This window comes from Dendrobates tinctorius, unplaced genomic scaffold (assembly GCF_039654945.1).
Source record: "Dendrobates tinctorius isolate UK_male_01 unplaced genomic scaffold, ASM3965494v1 ptg000064l, whole genome shotgun sequence".
NCBI lineage: Eukaryota > Metazoa > Chordata > Amphibia > Anura > Dendrobatidae > Dendrobates > Dendrobates tinctorius.
Genome location: NW_027361732.1, coordinates 11866904 through 11892259, shown reverse-complemented (window position 1 = coordinate 11892259; position 25356 = coordinate 11866904). Strand labels below are relative to the sequence as shown.

Below are 25356 nucleotides of genomic sequence, written 5' to 3'. Positions count from 1 at the left end.
ATCTTTAAAGAGGTACATCACATACTGAAAATAGTGTGGTCACAACTTCATACATATAGACAGATTAAATCATCTCATCAGGTACTTTAGGGCAAGTCACTCAGACCCTTTAATGACCCCGACACGCGTTTCGCCAGTCAATATGATATGCTTTTTTAAGGGGAGGTCCCCTGCACGTTTTATATGTATTATCATCTTTTAGGCAATTGTTCCAATAAACTTTGTACTTTTATAAAACAAACACTCCTGTAGTCTCCTGGTGTTATATGCATATTCAACATGACATTAAAGCACAAGTCAGCTGTCAAACTTAAACTTGTAGACAAATGGTAAAGCAGAATTACGCTTTAACTGACTCGATCCCCAAGGTGCAGTAGTTACCGTAAGTTCATTACTCATAAATACTAAGATATCACAATTCCTGATATTTCATTTAATACAATGTATTTATTCTCCTGGGCTTCAATGGAATGGTAACCTTGAGCAGTATATAATAATTTCTCGACAAGGACTGTGAAAAGGTCCTCTCGGAAATATATCAATACATGTTGATATTGTGAGTTGACCATGCTGTGAATTTAGTTATGTACAATTATAAAATCCTGCTTATGGATAAAGTTTACGGATTTACTTGCAGAACAATAACTTAAAAACAAGAAGGTTAAAGGCACTAATTTAGAAATAAGCCTCTGAACTTATTTCAGATCCAAACCCTTCTATTTTTTTTTCATTTTTCTTTATCTGTTTTACAAAACACAATTACTGAACCCACATAAAACAGGAGCAATGTTATTTGGGATTGGTAGATTAGCATTGACTTAATACAATTTTCAATCGACAGGCTGAAGTAATATAAAGCCTCCTTGCTTTTAGCCATTATGCATCTGAATTTACTTCTCTGAAATGCTTTCCCCTGGGCCTGTCGAATTTCAGCAAAGTTCTCCTTCATGTTGTGAACGGAATGCGTAACAAGCCTGGTGACTGCCTATGTTCAGTACAGCTAAGCCTTACAGTAATGCTCATACAAAGGCACTTAAAACAGCATTAGAGATGCCATTTGATAAATATGTTCATTTCAGGGACATGGTAACTCCGCTACCAAATATATTACCTGTGGGATTATCAGTATAATACGTACACTGGTAATTATTTAAATACCAAATGCCTCAACGAAAAAAAATGCATTAAATCAAAATTCCATGATATTTTACCTAATGCTCACACAATCCTCTTCTGTGTTCTTGCTTATGTACAAACACACTAAATACCGAGTGGGAGATAACAGATGTTCAAAAGATGAGAAATATTCTGACTAATAAAGTTTATGTTGGTAATATTTGTAAACACTGAATATGGAACTTTCTATAGTTGCTATTCTTCATGCATCGTGTGAAATCATCACACTGTAGAGTACAGTTTAGAATAAAATTAGAAGGCAGATCTCTGATTAGATATGCAAATCAACACATTTGTAATAAGTTTTATCGTAACCTTTTGCATTGGATAGACACTCATTTGCACTCATAATAGTCAAGTAAATAGTAGCTAAGGTCTCCTCTCCTACTTTTAAGAGGGATGCAATAAGACTATACTCAGTCTCCTTAAAGAAAGAAAATCCTGCCTTGCAGAAATCTTGCTAAAGCATCCCAATTAGAAAGCCAAACCGTGCTCTGCACTGATGAGGAGCAAGAAGCTGGAAACAGCCAACTTCACTAGGCATAACTAACACAAGTTTTTTTTTTCCTTCCATTAGAAAGCTAATTCGCATGCTTCAGGTCATCAAAATAAATGCCACCCTAAGGGTACGTGCACAAGTTAAGTATTTGCTGAGGATATTTCTGTATCAAAAATGTGTCTCTTGGAAGGAAAAATACACTGCATAAAAAAATACATATTTTGTGGCCTCTTTTTCCTATTCCTTAAAATGGATTAAAAAAAAAAAACCACTGCAAAAATGGTGAAAGAATCGACAGGCTGCTGATATGACACGGTTGGAAATCTGCAATCCAAAAACATACGCATAAGATTTCAGATATTCTCATTCACTTCGCTCGGCAGTAAAACACCCTCATGGCTGAAACGTAGCACTTTTCGTTGCAAAAACTTGAGAAAAACAAAGCAAAAACGCGATGTGTGAACATATCGTGAGAAGTCTGCATTGCCTAAGCATGGGCTGTCACTGGTTGTTTCTATCTTGTGGAGGGAAGGACTTTACCTTATCTCAAATGAGAGCAGGTAGCAAAACACACAAGTGATAAGACATTAAGAGGTGAAAGTGAGATAAGGAGAGCACAGTCTAGGCTGTGTTTACATGTATTCCTTCTCTGACTGTGTGATTAAAGATTATACCTAGCTATATTGGCTCCCATTTGGGTACCTTCCCATTATGCAGTCCAAGAAGGAATAGCGGTGCTGGAGCAGAAGAAACTGCTGGTATAATAAGTGAAGGAGAAGCATATTCATGAGTACATGCAAGTTGGAGCAGAAATTTGCTTAAAGGACAATGCAGATAAATCATCCAGAGATGTTGGTGCTACGGTACAGTGAGAGAAATATACTGTCACAATGCTCAGCAATCAGAAAAGTAGAATTTTACAAGTTTCAATTCCCTGGGTTGATGAAGTTCTTGGCTGTGAAATTCACTGCATAGCTGCAGAATGTAATCAATACCCAGCACACAGTTTCACTTCACTTAACCTGGAAGGAACAATTACTATTCACAGTCAAATGCTTTGTCAGAAACATGTCCTCTGTCATTCAAACTTTCTTTTCTACTTGCTTTCCACATCAATAAAGGATTCTTCCTTGGTGGCTACTTTGAAGCCTTCAAGAATTATATTCACATTCTCGTCACAAGGCACCAGCTCCTAAGGAACGGATCCGTTACATGCTAATGTTTTTATAATCCCAAAGCACTTGGGGGCAGGCTGAATATTCCACAGGTTTAAATTATTCCTGGTGTGAAGACAACGTCCCATGTGACTCCCGTCAAGATCCGCAGTACAGAATCAGCTCACAGGAGCGAAACACATTCACCTTCCTCTGCACTGCAACTACCTAACAAGTCAGCTGGTTCTACAACTAGCACCAAAAAGCCAAATGTGCACCAGCTGGACTCGCACTCGGTAATAATCAGGAATGATTAATGCAGCCGATACATAAGAGCTATAAAAGTAACTGCAGTAGATAACTTGCATAGCACTAAGAATTAGTGTGGTCATTACCCAGGTAATAAAAATAGCACAGAATGCACACTTGTAAACTAGAACAGATATCCAGTAATGTCTGCTGTGAGAAATTCTATTTCCACTACAGCAACAGTTTTGATTGTCAATAGTATTTATTAAGCTTTCCCCACCTATAAACAATGGAGAGGCCTGTAATTTTTATCGTAGGTACACTTCATCTATGAGAGATAAAATCTAAAAATAAAAAACAGAAAAGCACATTCTATGATTTTTACATAATTAATTAGCATTTTTTGCATGAAATAAGTATTTGATACAATAGAAAAAGAGAACTTTATTATTTGGCACAGAAACCTTTCTTAGCAACTACAGAGGTCAGATGTTTCCTGTAGTTCTTGACCAAGTTTGCACACACTGCAGCAGGGATTTTGGCCCACTCCTCCAAATAGATCTTCTCCAGATATTTCAGGTTTCGGGGCTGTCACTGGGTAACACCGAGTTTCAGCTCCCTTCAAAGATGTTCTATTGGGTTTCGGGCTTGGAAACTGGTTACGCCACTCCAGGACCTTGAAATGCTTTTTACGGAGCCACTTCTTAGTTGCCCTGGCTGTGTGTTTCCGGTCATGCTGGAAGCATGTCATGACCCATCTTCAATGCTCTTACTGAGGGAAGGAGGTTGTTGGCCAAAATTGTGAGATACATGACCTTATCCATCCTCCCTTCAATACAGTGCAGTCGTCATGTCCTCTTTGCAGAAGGCCCCCCAAAGTATGATGTTTTCCCCACCATGCTTCACGGACAGAGTTCTTGGAGTTGTACTCATCCTTTTTCGAGTGGAGTCGATACCAAAAAGTTCTACTTTCGTCTCATCTGACCACATTACCTTCTCCCATACCTCATACAGATGGTCATTGGCAAACTTCAAACGGGCCTGGACATGTGCTGGCATGAGCAGAGGGACCATGCAAGCCTTGCAAAATTTGTGTCACTAATGATAATGTTTGAGATTATGGTCATGACTAAGGGTGCTGAGACGCCAGAAACGCGTTGAGAACGCAAGCATCTGTATTTTCTATGCTGGAATTTTAACTACCACTTTGTATCGTCTGATGTGAATAAAGAAATCTGTTTTCACAATATCGTGGAACTGGCGAACTTCTCCTATTGTACAATTTTGTCCCTGGTGTCCTTAGACAGCTCTTTGGTCTTGGCCAGGGTGGAGAGGTTGGTGTGTGATTGTGTGGAAAGGTGTCTTTTATATAAGTAACAAGTTCTAACAGGAGGAATTAATACAGGTAATGAGTGCAGAGTAGGAGGGCTTCTTAAAGAAAAACTAACTGGTCTGTGAGAGCCAGAATTCTTGCTGATTGGAAGGTGATCAAATACTTATTTCATGTAATAAAATGCTATTTCATTATTTAAAAATCATACAATGTGATTTTCTGGTTTTTATTTTTAGATTCTGTCTCTCACAGTTGAAGTGTACCTAGGATAAAAAATTAATTGCTCTCAATTCTTTGTAAGTGGGAAAAGTTACAAAATCAGCAGTGTATCAAATATTCCCCACTGTATATAATTTTTTTTTAATGACCTTCGGCTCGATGTCGAGTCATAGCAACTTCATGGATAAACTGTATGTAGGGAGCTCAATCTTGTGCAAGCCTAGATACGTCCACCAAGGTCTTCTCTGCCGTTATCTGGATAGTATCAAGCCACTGGTACTGGGCTTAAGGCCCCGTCTCACATAGCGAGATCGCTAATGTGTCACCGATTTTGTGACGCAACAGCGATCTTGCCTGCGATCTCGCTACATGTGACAGGCAGCAGCGACCGGCCCCCCTGCTGGATATCGCTGATCGTGCAGGAATGTCTTGGGCCATTTTTTTGTTGTCGGCGTCCCGCTGGCCAGCGCATCGCTGTGTTTGATCGCAGGATTGTTGCTTTGTCGCTGAAGAGATGTGCCTGTGTGGCAGCTCACTAGCGATCATTTAGGGACGTACCAGCGATCCCTACCAAGTCGTATCGTTGTCGGGATCGCTGGTGCATTGCTAAGTGAAACGTGACCCTTACTCTTCGCCTTGCTCTTTCTATTCTTCAGACCATGATGTCCTTCTCCAGTAATTCATCTCTTTGTATGATGTGTTCAAAGTAGGCAAGTCATAGCTTGGTGATCCTTCATTCAAGTCACATTTCTAGTTTGCTTTGTTCCAAAATTGATTCATAAATTTATTGATCACTTATATAGCACCATCATATTTCACTGCATTGTACAAACATTAGCACTTACCCCATGGGGAACTTATCCTGATTGGGACTCACAAACCCTTACATATGAAAAATAATGAAAGGGATTGTGCAAAGTAATTAAAGGGGTTGTTCAACATTAAGAAAATGCTGCCATTCATATTAAATAATAAATTCCCCCTTGTTCTCGGCAGTTCTAGCACCGCATCCCTAAATAATGAAAACGCTGAACACGAGCCATGCATGTTAAATAATAAAGTTACCCTTCGTGCTCTTGGCAGCACAGGACCACATCTCCAAAGCTTCTGGCCTCAGCGGATTGTGTGGTACATACCGATGAAGTCAGTGATTGGCTGCAGATGTCACGTGGGAGATTCAGGCTATGACATCACTGCAAACAGAAGCTTTAGGAAAGAAGCTGCCAGGAGCAAGAAGGGTGATTATGTATTATTACTTTACATCTATTAATGACGGTTTGGGAAACATATTAAACACATAATTACAAATGTGTTAAGGGTTGTGCAAAGTAAAAATACATGGAAACCACCAAGTTCTGAAGATGTTTGCTATCTTCACAGCTAATATGTATAGCTACAGTAACTTTAGCCATAAAACAGATTGTGAAGCCAAAGATATATTATGCTACAAAGTATAAATATGGTTTAATATAACCGATGCAATGGGTAATCGAATAGTTCCATATTCTCCCAAAGGGATGGGCAATTCCAACCATAATCAGAAAATACACATTTACAGAGCATCCAGCGCTACATAACCTATGAAAATGTCTCAAAAAAAGATTTTTTTCAAAAAATATTCCTTTTATTAATCATCACATAAAAAAACAATGAACATAGTAATTAATAATAGATGCAGTGGTTGGTATTTGAGAAACAAACAAAGAGAAGTAACCTGGAACCACTCAAAGCCAGGACATAAAATGCACCATATAAGGAAACCTCAAGGAAAAAGAGAGTATAGTAATTGTACAAAGCCACAATCAAGATATATAAATCCTCAAGGTCAAAGCCTCACTTTACAAATATATTGGCATAATATGTCAATTAAGTCCCAAATGAATCAAAAGTACAGATCCAATACAGGGTACAGAGGACTATAAAAGAGTATTAGATGTGGCTAACATAAATTAAAAATCCCAGCGGTAAGTCCATATGTCAGGGTAATATCCCCTAACACAAAAAGTGACAGTGCAAATTTAAGTGCCGTCAGTGCGTACCCATATGGGTTAGTGTCTCGGTACCAGGTACGTGCCCCGACGCACGTTTCGCCTCTATGGCTTCCTCGGGGGGCATACCTTTCCACATTGCACTGTCACTTTTTGTGTTAGGGGATATTACCCTGACATATGGACTTACCGTTGGGATTTTTAATTTATGTTAGCCACATCTAATACTCTTTTATATTCCTCTGTACCCTGTATTGGATCTGTACTTTTGATTCATTTGGGACTTAATTGACATATTATGCCAATATATTTGTAAAGTGAGGCTTTGACCTTGAGGATTTATATATCTTGATTGTGGCTTTGTACAATTACTATACTCTCTTTTTCCTTGAGGTTTCCTTATATGGTGCATTTTATGTCCTGGCTTTGAGTGGTTCCAGGTTACTTCTCTTTGTTTCTCAAATACCAACCACTGCATCTATTATTACTTATTATTACTATGTTCATTGTTTTTTATGTGATGATTAATAAAAGGAATATTTTTTGAAAAAAATCTTTTTTGAGACATTTTCATGGGTTATGTAGGGCTGGATGCACTGTAAATGTGTATTTTCAAAGTATAAATATGGTTGGAGTGCCACTCTGTGCTTTAGAGTCTGTAAGGCCGGGGTCACACTGCGTTATAGGCAGTCTGTTAACGCCACCATTGTGCCCCATTGTCGGGTGCATTGCGACGCATGCCGTAAGGCCATGTTGACATCATGTTTTAGCAGGCCGTTCAACGCTATGCGCTAGCGGTGACGGAGCCTCAGACGCTGCAGGCCACATCCGAGGCTCCGTCAGCGAATGACGGCACATCGCGAACGCGTGCCGCTTAACAGCATCGCGATGCATGCCGTAAAGCGGCACGTGTTCGCAATGTGCCGTCATTCGCTGACGGAGCCTCGGACGCGGACTGCGTCTGAGGCTCTGTCACCGCTAGCTAGCGCTAGCGAGTATAGCATAATGCGATTGCGTTATGCTATACCGTTAGCAGCCTGTCAACGCTTTGTGTTGTTGAATGGGCTGCTAAAACATGATGTGAACCTGGCCTTAGCCTTGCTCTGAAGCTGGCCAGATCACTGTCCTTCACTTTCCCCAAGCTTCAAAGGCAAAGCTGAATCTGCCAGCAGCATGCGAGAGTGCAGTTCTGACCAGCAGTGTAAGAACGCCGCTGGGCCCAACGATCAATCTGCAGGAGCACAGCGTCTCCAGCAAGCAAGAAGATGGGAAGCAGAGGAGCGGTGGGAGAATGGGAACAATCCTTTAAGCTGAGAAACGTTTGAAGTCCAGAACGAACATATGGAATAGTAGAGCGGCACTGACATTGACTTACAGACTTTATGTCAGAGACACCGCACTACACTTGCTCATAGAGCCAGTGCGCGTGTCCTGAGTACAGAAGCAGTGCTAAACGAGGTACAGGAGGGATAAACAGACGGGAGGTCAGACAAAGCCAAAGGTCATACACAGGATCACAGTACAGTACCAGGGATGAGACAGAGCGGATAATCAGGGCCAAGCAGAGATCAAAACCAAACAGACATACGAGGTACCAGGCAGAATCCAAAGCGATATCCAGGAAACAGACCGAGTCATACACAGAGAATCAAGTAACCAGAACACAGCACAAACACACTCAGGGGTCATCACACAATGCCAAGGGCGAAAGTATAACTGACAGGGATGGGAGCGTTTTGAGGCTATGAGAAGCCTCCCCCAGAACCAGGGAGAGGTCACAATCATAGCCCCAGGTGTGCAGGTAAGCTTGCACCGGGATCACAACCTTTAACCCCAGAAATGCCAGTCATCAGTACTGGTTCCATACATTAACCCCACGTGTGCGAGTCAAACCCGCACCGAGATCATGACAGTACCCCCCTCTCAACGGGGGGCCTCTGGACCCCCAGGCTTGCCCGGGTACTTAGCATGGAAAGCCCGCACCAGGCGATCAGCATGCATGAACCGGGCCGGTACCCAGGACCTGTCCTCCGGTCCATACCCCTTCCAATGAACCAGGTACTGTACCGACCGCCGTACCAACCTGGAATCTACGATATGACCAACCTCGTACTCCACCTGCCCCTCGACCAAAACAGGAGGAGCAGCAGGCTCGGAGTCTCCCCGGACTGCTTCAAAAGGTTTAAGTAGAGATTTGAGGAAGACGTTAGGGATATTGAAAGAGGGTGGAAGGCACAGCCTATACGCCACTGGATTGATTTTTTCCACAATCTTGTACGGGCCAATGAATTTGGGTCCCAACTTGGCTGACGGAATCTTTAATTTAATGTTTCGCGTGGAGAGCCAAACTTTCTCTCCCACCCGAAACATGGGACCAGGTGTTCGTTTCCTGTCCGCGAAAAACTTATACCTGCCTTGAGACCTAGATATACGCCGCTGGACTTCTGCCCATGTATCTTTTAACCACTGAACAGAGTCCTCAGCCCTGGGACACCCCGAATCCAGACGAGAAAACTCACCGAAATGAGGACTGAACCCATAATTGATCAAAAAAGGAGTCATACCCGTGGATTGACTCACCCGACTATTGAAGGCAAATTCAGCCAACGGCAGTGCATCGCACCAGTCATTCTGTCTAGCAGAGGTTAGACACCTGAGGATCTGTTCCAGGGACTGGTTAGTGCGCTCCGTCTGCCCATTGCTCTCAGGGTGGTATGCAGACGAAAAGGACAGAGACATACCTAATATTTTGCAGAAAGTACGCCAAAACTTAGCCACAAACTGCACACCACGATCAGACACCACATTCAGGGGTACCCCATGCAACCGGATCACATGCTGCACAAACAACCTGGACAACGTCTCAGCTGATGGTAGTGCGGACAGGGGTACGAAATGAGCCTGCTTAGAAAACCTGTCCACCACTACCCATACCACTGTATTACCCTTAGATGGAGGGAGATTGGTAATAAAATCCATGGATAAGTGAGTCCATGGCCTTTCGGGCACTGCCAAGGGTATCAGCTCCCCTGCCGGCCGGCTATGAGAGCTTTTAGAACGAGCGCAGACCCCACAACCAGCAATGAATTTTTTTATGTCCGAACCAAGGGTAGGCCACCAAAAGATCCTAGCCACCGCCAGACGTGTGGCCGAAATACCAGGGTGAGCACTCAGCTTGGATTCATGGAACTCCTGCAAGAGTTTCAGGCGAAGTTGCCCTGGGACAAACAACTTCCCCTCCGGCTTGGCTGCCGGGGCCAGCGACTAGGCTCCCTGAATCTCCCGTTCCAATTCAGATAAGACCTCTGCTATCACAACCCCAGGGTGAAGAAAGGAGGACAGTGGCTCAGGGGGCGACACCGGCTGAAAACTGCGTGATAAGGCGTCAGCCTTGACATTCTTAGACCCTGGACGAAACGTAATCGTAAACTGAAAACAGGAAAAAAAAAAGTAACCAACGGGCCTGTCTGGGAGTTAGTCTTTTAGCAGACTCAATGTACGACAAATTTTTGTGATCCGTGATCACCGTAACCGGGTGACTGGCCCCCTCCAAAAAGTGCCTCCATTCTTCAAACACCAATTTGACCGCAAGAAGCTCTCTATTGCCTACGTCATAATTTCTTTCCGCAGCAGAGAACTTCTTGGAAAAGAAAGCACATGGCCTGAGGTTGGCTTGAGTGGCAGGCCCTTGGGACAACACCGCCCCCACCCCCACCTCAGAGGCGTCCACTTCCACGACGAATGGTTTGGACGGATCTGGCTGCACTAACACAGGAGCAGACATAAAACATTTTTTCAGCGTTGCAAAGGCCTCTTTTGCGAGCGAGGACCAATTTCTCACATCCGCACCTTTGCATGTAAGATCCGTGAGAGGTTTGACCACTTGCGAAAACCCCCGGATAAATTTGCGGTAATAATTGGCGAACCCCAAGAAGCGCTGAAGACCCTTAAGATCTCGGGGTTGCACCCAATCCGCAATGGCCTGCACCTTCTTGGGGTCCATACGAAAACCCTCACCGGATACAATTAACCCCAAAAAGGACAACTCTTGTACACAGAATACACATTTCTCCAATTTGGCATACAAATGATTTTCTCTAAGCCTTTGGAACACAGTTCGTACATGTTCCAAATGAGAACACTTGTCAGGGGAATATATCAAAATATCATCTAAGTAGATAACGACAAAACGACCAATGAGATCTGAGAATACCACGTTGATGAAATTCTGAAATATGGCAGGGGCGTTGGTAAGACCAAACGGCATGACTAAATTTTCAAATAGTCCCTCGGTCGTGAGGAACGCGGTTTTCCATTCATCCCCCTCCCGGACCCTTATCAAATTATATGCCCCCCCGCAGGTCCAGTTTAGAAAACCACTTTGCCCCTGATAGTTGGTTACATAAATCGGGAATCAACGGAAGGGGGTACGTATTCCGTACAGTAATTTGATTAAGCTCCCGGAAGTCGAGACAGGGACGTAACCCGCCATCTTTTTTCTTTACAAAAAAGAAACCTGCCGCCACAGGAGAGACTGAAGGACGTATGTGTCCTTTGCGCAGACTTTCAGTAATGTACTCCTTCATAGCCAAGCGCTCAGGACCGGACAAATTAAACAGACGGGCTTTGGGTAATTTAGCCCCCGGGACCAGCTCAATAGCGCAGTCAAAGGGTCTATGTGGTGGTAACGTCTCGGCCTCGCTTTCGGAGAATACATCTTCGAAGTCCTTCAGGCATTCCGGAATACCTTCCAGCTCGACAGATGATACAGACACAGATTTACCAGGTTCAACCAGCAGTGCGGATTTATCACATAACTCAAAATCATTAAACCCCCATTGAACAATCTCCCCCGTTTTCCAGTTAATAACTGGGTTATGGCGTTGTAACCAGGGCATGCCCAACACCAACCCTGCAGGTAGTTTGTCCAGCACAAAACAACTTATGTTTTCCACATGAGTAGCGCCCACTCTGAGCGAAAACACATCAGACATAAAGCGAATTCCCTCCTTAATGAGGGGAGATGAGTCAATGGCCATCACCTTGATCAGAACCTTGAGCCTAACTGTCCCTATCTTGCAGTGTGTGACCAATTGGGAGTCAATAAGATTAATAGATGATCCGCAGTCCACGAAGGCTGTAGAGGAAAAAGAACTACCATCCACAAACAGTTCCACAGGCAGTACTACTTTGGAAAATGAGGAAAATGGTACCTGAGGGTCTGAGCAGCCTCCCCGTTGACTACCCAGACCTAGTCGTTTCCCGCCGACCGGGTTTGAAGACGGGTAATTTGGGCACTCCCTTTTCCAATGTCCCGTCTTACCGCAGTAAAAGCATAACTGCTTGTCCTTCCGGCGTTTCCTCTCCGTATCCTTCAGGGAGAGGGCGCCTACATCCATGGGCTCAGGGGCAGTCTCTTTTCCACTGGGGAATAATGGAGTATCCACCTGCACCACCCCTCTGGCCCGCAGCCTGCGGTCCATCTGGACGGCCTGGGTCATGGCGTGCTCGAGAGAGTTAGGTGGGGGATGTAACACCAAAGCATCCTGCAGCCGCTCGGACAAGCCTCTGCGAAAGAGTCCTCGGAGTGCGGCGTCGCTCCAGGAGACCTCTGCCGCCCAGCGGCGGAACTCAGAGCAAAACCACTCAGCTGAGTGTTTCCCCTGACAGACACTCATCAACATGTCCTCTGCCAATCGCACTCGGTCAGGTTCATCATAAATGTGCCCGAGGGCCTCAAAGAATGCGTTCACTGACATACGTTCAGGAGCAGAGGAAGACAGAGAGAAAGCCCATGCTTGCGGAGCCCCCTGAAGTAGGGAAATAATGACCCCCACCCTCTGGAACTCATCCCCGGAGGAGCGGGGCCTTAGAGAAAAAAAAAGCTTGCATCCTTCTCTGAAAGACCTGAACTCCTTTTTATCCCCTGAGAAAAGGTCTGGCAATTTGACCGGAGATTCGGGGGGACGCTAATGACACATTCCTACCCCCAGAACTAGAAGCCCCTGCATTGACAGCCCCCTGCACAGTAACCACCAACTGTTGCTGGGTCTAGGCCATCGTGCGCTGTTCCACATTGAGCTTATGGAACATTTGGGTCAGGTGCTTGACCTGATCAGCCAAGGCTTGTATGGGATCCATGAGGATAACACACACTTTTTTTTTCCTTTCAGAGAAAAAAAAAAAAAAAACTGCAATGGTCAGTTATAATGTCAGAGACACCGCACTACACTTGCTCATATAGCCAGTGCGCGTGTCCTGAGTACAGAAGCAGTGCTAAACGAGGTACAGGAGGGATAAACAGACGGGAGGTCAGACAAAGCCAAAGGTCATACACAGGATCACAGTACAGTACCAGGGATGAGACAGAGTGGATAATCAGGGCCAAGCAGAGATCAAAACCAAACAGACATACGAGGTACCAGGCAGAATCCAAAGCGATATCCAGGAAACAGACCGAGTAATACACAGAGAATCAAGTAACCAGAACACAGCACAAAGACACTCAGGGGTCACCACACAATGCCAAGGGCGAAAGTATAACTGACAGGGATGGGAGCGTCCTGAGGCTATAAGAAGCCTCCCCCAGAACCAGGGAGAGGCCACAATCATAGCCCCAGGTGTGCAGGTAAGCCTGCACCGGGATCACAACCTTTAACCCCAGAAATGCCAGTCATCAGTACTGGTTCCATACATTAACCCCACGTGTGCGAGTCAAACCCGCACTGAGATCATGACACTTTAATTCTGCTTTAAAGGTGCAGAGCAAAGACTTGATCACATTATGACATGTAAAACGATACAACTGTACATGGAACGTCTCCCAAATGAAAGAGGCCCTCAGTTTTATCCTATGGGTTTAGAGGTAGGCGAAAAACTGGTTTATATTAAACAAATGTCTGATAAGACATCAAAACAGTTCCGCCTATGACAATGGCACAAATTCTAGTGCACATCCTAATACATTATTTCAACGCACCACATGGCGGTTAGAAAAAGGAACATTTAACGACTATTACAATTGAGATCCTGCAGATTCAGAGTGATCAGTGATACTGCACCTCACCTGTGATCTGAACATATTTACAATGCACGTATCTGCACAAAGACAATGGCCCGGATTCCACAAGCTTCTGCAGTCAGTCTATTGTGATGAGTTCATGAAGACATGCATGCCACTTAATGAATTTAACGCCTCTAGTAATCGGTGCATTCCTAGTGTAGAAACAGCTCCTCCCATTTCAGCAGAACTGCTTTAAAAGAGGCATGGAAATGGCAACAGTCAGAAAATTATGTGAATTTACAAAACTTTTATGCCCTCTTTGAGACATAAAAGCCCCTATATGTTATTCCTACAAGCCCAGGATTCACCCCACATTCCAAAACCATACAGAAAATAAAGGGTGAATGTGCTTTTCCATATTTTTTGTGGTTACTATGCATCTAAAGCAGGGATGTGCAGTTAATTTTCCCGAGGGGCCACATGACAGACCCTAACACTTGGAGGGGAAAACCAATAGGTTGAAATTAATTCTGCTCAATATTAATATTAATTATAATTATTTAATATTGCATCACTTAATATTTAGCATATTTAAGTAGGCTGACATCCCCTTACATACTGTTTGAGCACCCCATACAGCCTCTTCTATATATTGTATGAACCCCCACACAGCCCCTTATATAACATAAGAGACCCTCACACGGCCCCTTATATAACATAAGAGCCCCCACATAGCCTCACCATATACAGCTTCAGCCCCGCATAGCCTCCCCATGTCCAGCATGAAACCCACATAGGCTCCTCATGTCCAGCATGAAACCCACATAGCCTCCCCAAGTCCAGCATGAGAACCCCATAAACTTCCACATGTCCAGCATGAGAGCCCCATAGCCTCCCCATGTCCAGCCTGAGACCCCTACAACCTCTCCATGTCCAGCCAAACATCCCATACACATGAAATAAAACAGCACATGCTCACCTTGCTCCTGTTCCCCTGGCGTTCTGCTCCTGTCTCTGATGCACTGACACCCCACAGTGCACAGCGGATGTGATTACATCATTTCACATGCTGATTGGTGGAAGAAGGGGACGGTGGCCCCTCCTCCACTAATGCATTCACCGCTGTCTGCATCCTGAGGATGCAGACGGCAGGCGGTGGAGGGCGCATTGCGGCCCGTGCGTCACAGTTTTTACCCCCGCAGCTGTCTTGAGCCACGGAACAGACTGGAACAGATGGGAGGCACTTTGCCCAGAACTGATCTAAAGTAAAATTGAACGCAACTTTGCAAATAGCCTTAAGCAAAACTGTCCTATTTAAGCAGCTATGGCTTCTATGCTGATCTATAATTATCTGGTAACAATTAACCTTGATCCTGTGGCTGTGTTACATCTATTTATTTTCCCTCTCCAACTGTACTTGGCAAAGAGCGAAAGGGGCTGGGAATATGAAGTAAAGGCCCTTACACACAGCAGATAGCTGTCAGCCAAACAAACTGACAGCTGTCTCCCACGACTCCCCCATACTCAAAAATACTCAGCCTAATGATTCAGTGTTCTCTATTAGAGAGTCATTGCTGGAGAATAAGGCTAAGTGCACACGCTGCGGATTGCTCTGCGCATTTTTCATCTGCGGAACTGCAGGTAAAACCGCAGATAAAATGACCTGCGGTTTTTCCTGCGGTTTATCACCTCTACAATGGAGGAGATGGTAAACCGCAGCAGAATCCGCAGAAAAGAAGTGACATGTCATTTCTTTCTGCGGATTCAAAACCGCAGCTTTTCCGCAGTTAAAAATCTGCAGCATGTGCACAGCAGAATGTAAATCTCATAGACTTACATTGTACTGTACACTGTCTGCAGAACTGCTGCGGATCCGCAGAGGCAAAATCCGCAGCGGATCTGCAGCAAAAACCGCAGTGTGTGCACATGGCCTAAGAGTCCACCATTGGAATTTCAGCTGGCTAAATTTTACTTTTCCACAACACTATCTGCTGGAGGAGAGTCAGGAGGCCCTCATACATATTAGATTGTTGACCTATCCCACGAACTTTACTTTTATGTGTATGGAGTTCTTAAAGTCCATTAACACATGCCAGTAAGAATGCTCGGAATCACTCAGGTCCAGCGCCTGCGCACTGCAGTATTCTGCTCTGCCCTCAACAGCCTGTGCCGGAGCCACGACAGGAAGGAAAGAAGAGGACGTCACCGTTAGAAGATGGGAGGCGCCGGACCGGACCATGGCTCCCATCGGACACCCCCCCCCCCCCGGTGAGTATAATCTAACTCTTTTTTCTTCTCTTTCAGGTTACATTGGGGGGGGGGGGCTTATCTACAGCATTACAGAATGCTGTAGATAAGCCCCTGATGTCGGTGCCGGCAGCTCATATTCGAAAAAAGGGTGACAGATTCCCTTTAACATATCTATGGATCCTGTGATTTCCTCTCAGTGACTGCAGACTTCTGAATCCTCACATCACACACCTTGCGGTGTGAGGATTCTCCGGAGTCAGTAACGGTGGTCACATGACCGCAAGTATGCAATAAGCACACTCGCAGCCAGAAGCCGAGGAGAATGTTTCTGGCACACACCATGCAAGTGTATTGTGTGAGGCCGGAGACTGTTACGTTGGACTCTAGCTGGGAGTACGAATATCGCATACTTGTGGTCATGAGACCACCGTTCCTGGCGCTGGTACCAGAGAATCCTCACAGCCCCCCCCCATTGTGTGATGTGAGATTCAAGTGTCTGCGGTCACTTAGAGTGACTGTAGACTTGTCCTTTTCGACTGTGCAACCCCTTTAAAGATCATTCCGTCCTCATCATTTTGTATTGGCCCGTGTTACTAGGTTACTTAACGAGAGCTGATCAACTTGTTCATAGACATAGCGCCGATATATTTTTGTGGAAAGTAAATCAGATTGTGAGTCCCACAGAGTGGAAACATTGCACATAATTTCTAAAATATTCTGCCAGACCAAGCTAATTTACCATCTAAAATAAGACAAATGGCCTATATTTGGAAAACACTATTAATTACCTATGTAATGGATGAATAGTTTATGCCGCATGAGTTGCAAGACATTATGCACAGCGCCTACTACAATACATCCAGACCTCAGAATCCTCCTGTTCGGAGGTTAATGCTATCCTGAGGAAGAACATAATATTTAAGCAAGTGGGACTCTGAAGTCCCGAGCCCGATGTGGATATCACAATTCCTACACTTATATCCCCAGGCTCCGGAGCGCAGGAAGCCACTGTGGGGAAATATTTCAAACAGGATATATATTTTAGAGGAATATGCCGAGAACACAAAAAAAGACGGCAAATGTATTCAGTTTGATGTTCTGAAGATTTCAAGGGTATAAACAGTGGAATAGCCGTCTATCGAGGTAACATTCAGATATTTCTGCCATGTCACCAGATAGAAGGCACATGTGTGTATACAGATATGAGGGACGGAGGAGCATTAGTAATGGAGCGTCTCAGCGGGCAGGGCTGCTCTAGACAAATGCTGTACATCAAGGTACGCGAAGGAAAACAGGAATTATGTGAAAATGTATCTGTTTTACAATGAACATGTCAGACATGACATTAGTACTGCAGCACGGCAACGTCTAGCAGTGTCGCTAGAAATTTTGTATACTATCCAACCACAAGATCAAGCAGATGGCGACCATGCTACAAGCTGTACTTGAGAAATAATCTGGAGATGACGCATGGATAGGCATGCTCTGCGACCTGTGCAGTGAGGTAGAGGAGGTAAGCTGTGACCAACTCCTTTTATAACCTGTGGATGGTGATATCTGCCTCCAGATGTATAATAGAGCGGTTCCCTTTAAAGACAGGATTACAATGACCGGTAACATGTTATTAGATTCATGCTGTCCGAACCACTGGCAGTATGAATTACAGCCTGGCTGTCCGGCTACAACTAGATATAATTTTCTTATCTAAGAGAATCGGGCATATTATGCAAATGACACTGATCAAACTGATCCGAGTTTCAGCATAGTGTGATCTCATTCTCTAGGTTGAGAGAACCGTAGCACACATGTCAGGAGATGAAGAACAAAACTTCTCCACCCTCTCCATTGTGTGAGTGCACGGAAATTGGACGGCACTCAGATGTCATCCGAGTGCAGTCTGATGATTGACAAGCACCCATAGACTTGCATCGCCAAGTGCAATCCGATGATTTGCTCAAACTTGGATAAGCTGCGTTTTTTCTCCCCACAGACCACTTTTGCCTGAGCAAAAAAATTGGAAATGCGCTGCCCCATAGAATAACATTAGTCAGAGTGTGATCCGATGTTTTTGTACTCAGAAAATACAGTGGTGTGCACTTGGCTCTATACACACATGGCTTAAATCCAAAATATCCATTTTACCAAATGTGAATGCTCTATAAGGACCATTCACAAACATCTACCGGCAACCTCATGTTTAAGGCTATGTGCACATGTTGCGGAAATTTCTGCGGGAATTCCGCAACTATTTGCGGCCGGAAATACGCTAGAATTCCGAATGCGTAATTCCCGTGTATTTCCAGCAAAAAAAATAGCGTTTTGCAAGCGTAATTAGCTTGCAGAATGCTAGAGTTTTCCAAGCGATCTGTAGCATCGCTTGGAGAACTGATTGACAGGTTGGTCACACTCGTCAAACATAGTGTTTGACGAGTGTGACCAACTTTTTACTATTGAGGCTGCCTATGCGGCATCAGTAGTAAAAGATATAATGTTAAAAACAATAATGGAAAAAAAATGGTGTTATTCTCACCTTCCGGCGATACTCACTGGGACCGGACGATGCCGGGAGCATCGCTGAGGCCTGGGGACACTTATCGGGATGTCGGAAGGTGAGAATAAAACCATTTATTATTTTAATTCTTTTTTTCACAGGGATATGGTTACCCAGGGCCTGGAGGACAGTCTCCTCTCCTCCAGGCCCTGGGTACCATCCGCACATTTTCCGCTTACTTATATGCGGAAAGTAAGTGGAACAATGGATTCCTATGTGTGTGGAATTCCTGTCGTGGAAAAATACGCAGCATTAGCACAGCATGTGCGGAATGCCATTGAATTCAATGGGCTGCTTATTTTCTGCATTTTTGCAGCAAAAAAGCATAAAAACCGCGGGAATTCCGGACGTGTGCACACAGCCTAATCATATGCCACATTGGGCGGATGGGAAAGGAATCACATAAAACACACGAGAAGGCACTGAAAATAAATTGAAAAGCCATAGAAATTAAATGAATTTACCAAAGTCCTTTAATGCAAAACACATGTATGGCCTATTTTTCTACAGTCAACAATCAAAAAGTAGAAACAAAGGGTTTTTTTTAAATCATGGTCTTAATTTAGCAATAGGGTATTGTTTGCTATAATGAGGAAAATTCTTCAGATTCTCAGTGGTACACTGTCATATTTTGACAATAACAAAACTTTTTGGACTTATTCTTGGAAAATCTACTCGAAAGTCAAGAGCGCTAACATAAAGGGACTAGAGAATACCCAGAGGATGATATAGGGAAAGTGACACTTTAATGTCTCCTAGGAAATCGTTTTATTATTTTTCAACCAACCAGGAAGGTATGGGAGATTGCATCAGTGGAGAAAAATACAAATTGACAGCGCTTTTTGGTAATAGAAACACTTTCAGAGAACGGGGGTGTCTGAGGCTCCGATACAATGTTTATCAGCATCATTCATCTGTGCTGTCTTGTGGTATAAAAACATTGTACAGTCTTATGAATATGATTAAATTCCGCATCTGCAAAACGACTTTTACCCAAAAGAGCATTAATCACAATACTGATGTTCGAGCTGTGATTTCTGACATTCAATTTCTGAGCCCCTTCACTTTCTTTCTTTTCCGGCATTCCTTCCATTTATGAGATGGAGCCTTTCCCTAATCTAGGCACAATGCAGCGGTGGGCTCTGTACTAGCAGTGAGGGGGTCAGATACACAGTGATACTTATGTCTGACAATTTCTCAACCGTATTTAATGTGGTTGTCAGCTACTGTAGTCAGCTCTGGAAATTGAATTAATACAAAGTGTCATCCTATAGAAACCTCTCCCAATGTTGCATATTTCATGTAATATCTATCCGCGACTCCTGGCAGTGCGGGACGTTATTTGCCTTGTGACATCTAAAGAACTACATTAGGAGGATTCAACCTCACGATGCAGAGAAAAAACTTTCTCATCCAAGATCATTTTTATATAGAAAAAATATATAGCTCAAGTCACATCCAATAAATTACTTCTATATCTGATATTCTTCAAATTTCACTTTGGAGTTAAAGCTTTTGCATATGGGCCTTATAAGACGTAATTCAAGTTAAAATGGTCTTCTGAGATGTAATAAGTACAAAGGAGAAAGTCACTTTTGGTGATCTCAGGCCACCACTAAATGCAAGAAATATAAGGTCTCTATATAAGCCTCAAACCACATTGTCAATGGTTCGCGATCTTAGTTACAAATCTCCAAAAATAAACGGCATCGTAATGCAGAGCGGGGTGATAGAATTGTGACTTTGGCAATGTGATCTTCTCATGTGTACCGTACCCGTCACATATCAGAAGATTTGATTAGAGTCTTTATTTTTTTAAATATGGAATAATAAATTGTGGCAACTTCAAAGTCAAGAATAAAACATTTAATAAACTGATAATTTAAGGTTCTGTGTGAAATTTAAAAGGGGTTAGTTATCCAGGCTTTGAAAACTAACTGCCTCTCACTAAAATAGGCCAATAATTGTGAATCTGTGGAGGTTGAGCTTTAGGCCTCCCCACAAAAGGAATCATAGAATATTAGAATGCTCAATGCAGGATTCACTAAACCATCTTAGACAGATGTCTGTCCAGCCTCTGTTTGAAGACTTCCATTGAAGGAGAACTCACCACCTCTCGTGGCAGCCAGCTCCTCTTACTGATCAACCTCACTGTCAAAAGAGCAGAGACGTAAGTGATGCAAGTTTTTCACTGTTTATATCAGGAAGCTTTTACACTAACTTATACAGTGCCTTGCGAAAATATTCGACCCCCTGGAACTTTTAAACCTTTTCCCATATATCATGCTTCAAACATAAAGATACCAAATGTAAATTTTTGGTGAAGAATCAACTATAAGTGGGATAAAATTGTGAAGTTGAATTAAATTTATTGGTTATTTTAAATTTTTGTGGAAATTCAAAAACTGAAAAGTGCGGCGTGCAATATTATTCGGTCCCTTTACTTTAAGTGCAGCAAACTCACTCCAGAAGTGCATTGTGGGTCTCTGAATGATCCAATGTTGTCCTAAATGACTAATGATGATAAATATAATCCTCCTGTGTGTAATCAAGTCTCCGTATAAATGCACCTGCTCTGTGATAGTCTCAGGGTTCTGTTTTAAGCACAGAGAGCATCATGAAGACCAATAAACAAAACAGGCAGGTCCGTGATACTGTTGTGGAGAAGTTTAAAGCCGGATTTGGATATAAAATGATTTCCAAAACTTCAAACATCTCAAGGAGCACTGTGCAAGCGATCATATTGAAATGGAAGGAGTATCATACCACTGCAAATCTACCAAGACCCGGCCGTCCCTCTAAACTTTTATCTCAAACAAGGAGAAGACTGATCAGAGATGCAGCCAAGAGGCCCATGATCACTCTGGATGTACTGAAGAGATCTACAGCTGAGGTGGGACAGTCGGTCCATAGAACAACAAGCAGTCGTACACTGCACAAATCTGGCCTTTATGGAAGAATGGCAAGAAGAAAGCCATTTCTCAAATATATCTATAAAAACTGTTGTTTAAAGTTTGCAACAAGCCACCTGGGAGACACACCAAACATGTGGAAGAAGGTGCTCTGGTCAGATGAAATTAAAATCGAACTTTGTGGCAACAATGCCAAACGATATGTTTGGCGTAAAGGCAACACAGCTCATCACCCTGAACACACCATCCCCACTGTCAAACATGGTGGTGGCAGCATCTTGGTTTGGGCCTGCTTTTCTTCAGCAGGGACAGGGAAGATGGATGGAGCAAAATACAGGAACATTCTTGAAGAAAACCTGTTGGAGCCTGCAAAAGACCCGAGACTGGGACGGAGATTTGTCTTCCAACAAGACAATGATCCCAAACATAAAGCAAAATCTACAATGCAATGGTTCACAAATAAACGTATCCAGGTGTTAGAATGGCCAAGTCAAATTCCAGACCTGAATCAAATCGAGAATCTGTGGAAAGAGCTGAAAACTGCTGTTCACAACCGATCTCCATCAAACCTCACTGAGCTCGAGCGGTTTGCCAAGGAAGAATGGGCAAGAATTTCAGTCTCTCGATGTACAAAAATCATAGACATACCCCAAGCGATTTGCAGCTGTAATTGCAGCAAAAGGTGGTGCAACAAATTATTAAGTTAAAGGCGCCGAACAATATTGCACGCCCCAATTTTCAGTTTTTGAATTTCCACAAAAATGTAAAATAACCAATAAATTTCATTCAACTTCACAATTGTGTTCCACTTGTTGTTGATTCTTCACCAAAAAATTATATTTGGTATCTTTATGTTTGAAGCATGATATGTGGGAAAAGGTTGAAAAGTTCCAGGGGGCCAAATACTTTCGCAAGGCACTGTACTTGTACACAACGCTACTTTAATTGCAGCTGCACTAGGTATTAAAGTTGTGTGTCATTTCATTCACTATGTTCGGAGTGTGTAAGTATGAACCATGCTAAAAGCCAATGTAATCAATGAAAAGGCTGCAGCACAAGCATAAACGATGTGCCTACTTTAAACAGCTGATCAGTGGGGGTGCTGCGGGTATGACCCCCCCACTAGCTAAAGGGTGAGGATATCAATTTGGAAAATTAAATGTAAACTGTCTCCTGAAAAAACGCTATTAACCTGCAGATATGGGGTTAATCTGCAGGTTAATAGCATTGTGAACTTGCCCAACGTCCACACTTGGACCCTCGCAACCAGGAGGAAATTAACTTTATTCCTCCGTCAGCGTCCTGGTTTCAGTCACAGGGGCGCACCCCGATCATGGATTTACAGCAGCTCAGCATTAGGACCGGCTGTCAGTCAGTGTCAGAGGTGTGATTACAACCGCGGCTCTCAATACATCATAGAGCAGTAACTGAACCAGCGCCTGCGCTGCCCCCTTGACTAAAATCGGGATGCAGCCAGAAGGGGAGACTAAAGTTCATCTCCAGGCAGCGTGGGTCTAAGTGCTGGTTCTGGGAAGGCTCACAATGCTATTAAGCTGCAGGTTAAACCCATATCTGCAGGTTCATAGCTTTTTTCAGGTAACAGGTTCCTTTTAAATAATCCCTTTAAAGCAGATCTGTCACCAGATTTCACAGTACAAAATATATACATTATTAAATAGATCTATTAGACCTGATGAGACAGGGGAATTTAGCGTATATACTCGTGTATAAGCCGACCCCCTAATTTTGCCACAAAAAACTGGGAAAACGTATTGACTCGAACTAAGCCGAGGGCGGGAAATGCAACATGTTCCATATTAATATATGCCCCATATAATGCTGCACAAAGGTTAATGGTGGCCCTTAACATGCTCCATATTAATATATGCCCCATATAATAATGCTGCACAAAGGTTATTGGCGGCCCATAACATGCTCCATATTAATATATATGCCCCATATAATGCTGACAAAGGTTATTGGTGGCCCATAACATGCTCCATATATGCCCCATATAATAATACTGCTGCTGCGATTAAACAAAAAAGAAATGACATACTCACCTCTCCTTATGGCATCCTTATGGCATGGCTGGCTGACCCTCCCCCAGTGCTACTCACCCTCCTGGCGTCTGCATATCCGGCTCTGCTACATCTCAGTCCCGGTGTCTGTAGCTCCCTTCCTGTCTTGTCTTCTCCCTGTGCAGTCACATGGTACCGCTCATTAAAGTCATTAATATGCGGCTCCACCCCTATGAGTTTGGAGACACATCCATATTCATGACTTTAATGAGCGCTACCATGTGACCACACAGGAAGAAGACCGGAAGGGAGATACAGACGCTGGGACTGAGATGTAGCAGAGCTGGATATGCAGACGCCAAGAGGGTGAGTATTATGTCTCCTGCTCCCCCTCCCTCGCTGGCTTTCAGATGTATGACTCGTGTATAAGCCGAGAGGGGTTTTTTCAGCCCAAAAAAGGGGCTTACAAACTCGGCTTATACACGAGTATATACTGTACTTTGAAAATACCATTATTATGATGAGAACTATATGAGTCCAGCTCTATAATGAAACAACTGTTGAAATGAAGTGTATTCAGTCACGTCCCACCCAACCTGACCAAAATCTGTAATTTATACTCAGCAGAATGAGACCTTAGCAGGGAGGAGGGACACTGAGGAGCTGCCAATTAAGCTAGGTGGGCAGAGACTGAGAAACTTTTATAAAGCATCATAGCGCCATTTGGACATGGATCTTTAAAGTGAATACAACATCCTTACCAGGTCTAAATAATCTATGTAATAATGTATGCATTATGAAATTTAGTGAAAGATCCACTTTAACCCCTTTCTGACAACAGGTGTAATAGTATGCGACGTTGGACTCCCTCCCTTTGATGTGGGCTCCCTTTGTGTTGGATGGGGCCCAAATAAAACTTTTGCTATGGCGCCCTATGATTTCTATGTACGACCCTGCTTAATGGCCATCCTATATCAACCACGCATCATCACATATGCATTGTTTTAGTGGTGGAAAAATATTTTTAAGTGACCAGGAATTAAATGTCTAACAATTTGAAGCTTTTGCATATCTGATATTAATCATAGATATTAGTAGGCACTCTACTGTGGAACTGTCCCTGCTACAGAAATAGTTAGTGGTACAGAAGACAAGAGCCCCATCATGGCTTATAATGCAATATACAATGTAAAAAGCAGGCAGCTGAGAGCATGTGCACCATTAGGCACAAGTCAAGGAAACACTTCTGCGCCAGTGATCTGCCACCTGTCATGCCATTCGGCTCAGCCGCTATTCCTTACAATAGTGTCTTTATTACACCAACCTATATAAAAGTGCATTTGAATCCACGCATCGCTTTCAGTTATACCCAGCGTGAAGCTGTTCAGCCTTCTGATCATTACAGTGGAGAAAACATTACTGTGAGAAAGCATGGAGCATGACCTTATTATACACTTTCCAGACAGAATATAAATGATGCACGGCGTAAAGGTCAGGGTTTGCCTTTAAATATTGATGGAACAATGATGTATCTCCTATTTATCATCTAAATATTAAAATGTAGACCAGTGGGCTTTTCAGAAGCAGCCTACCCTAAAATCCATTCTAGATGCACAATACATATTTATATACCCAAGCGCTGATCATACATGTATAGATGAGACCTAAAAACTGACGCTGTGAACGGTCGAGAGGTTTTTCTTTTTTTACTGTCGCTCGGTACATTTCTTCCTTGGATACAGAACTTAATTTGGAAGTCGCTGTACCACGTGACCTAATGAATATACGATGTGAAACAATCCTCTTGTTAATTTTTGTAAAAGGCTCCATCGTAATATACGATTGCTAAAATCAATATGACTATAGACAACGTGCATAGCTTCGAAGCTCCAATGAGGGTTAATTAAGAAAATAAGGTCTGTTTTACAATGCAGAGCTTAGGGTTTATTGTAATCCCTCGTTATCAGTGTGCGCCTTCACGCCAGCAGACAGAGCTCGATG

The 25356-nt window shown here is 43.3% G+C and overlaps 1 protein-coding gene across 8 annotated transcripts in view; it reads right to left on the bottom strand.

Annotated features, from left to right (window-relative positions):
• Window positions 1–25356, bottom strand: part of ENOX1 (ecto-NOX disulfide-thiol exchanger 1) — an 835160-nt gene that overhangs the window by 281052 nt on the left and 528752 nt on the right. The gene's annotated exons all lie outside the window — the stretch shown is intronic.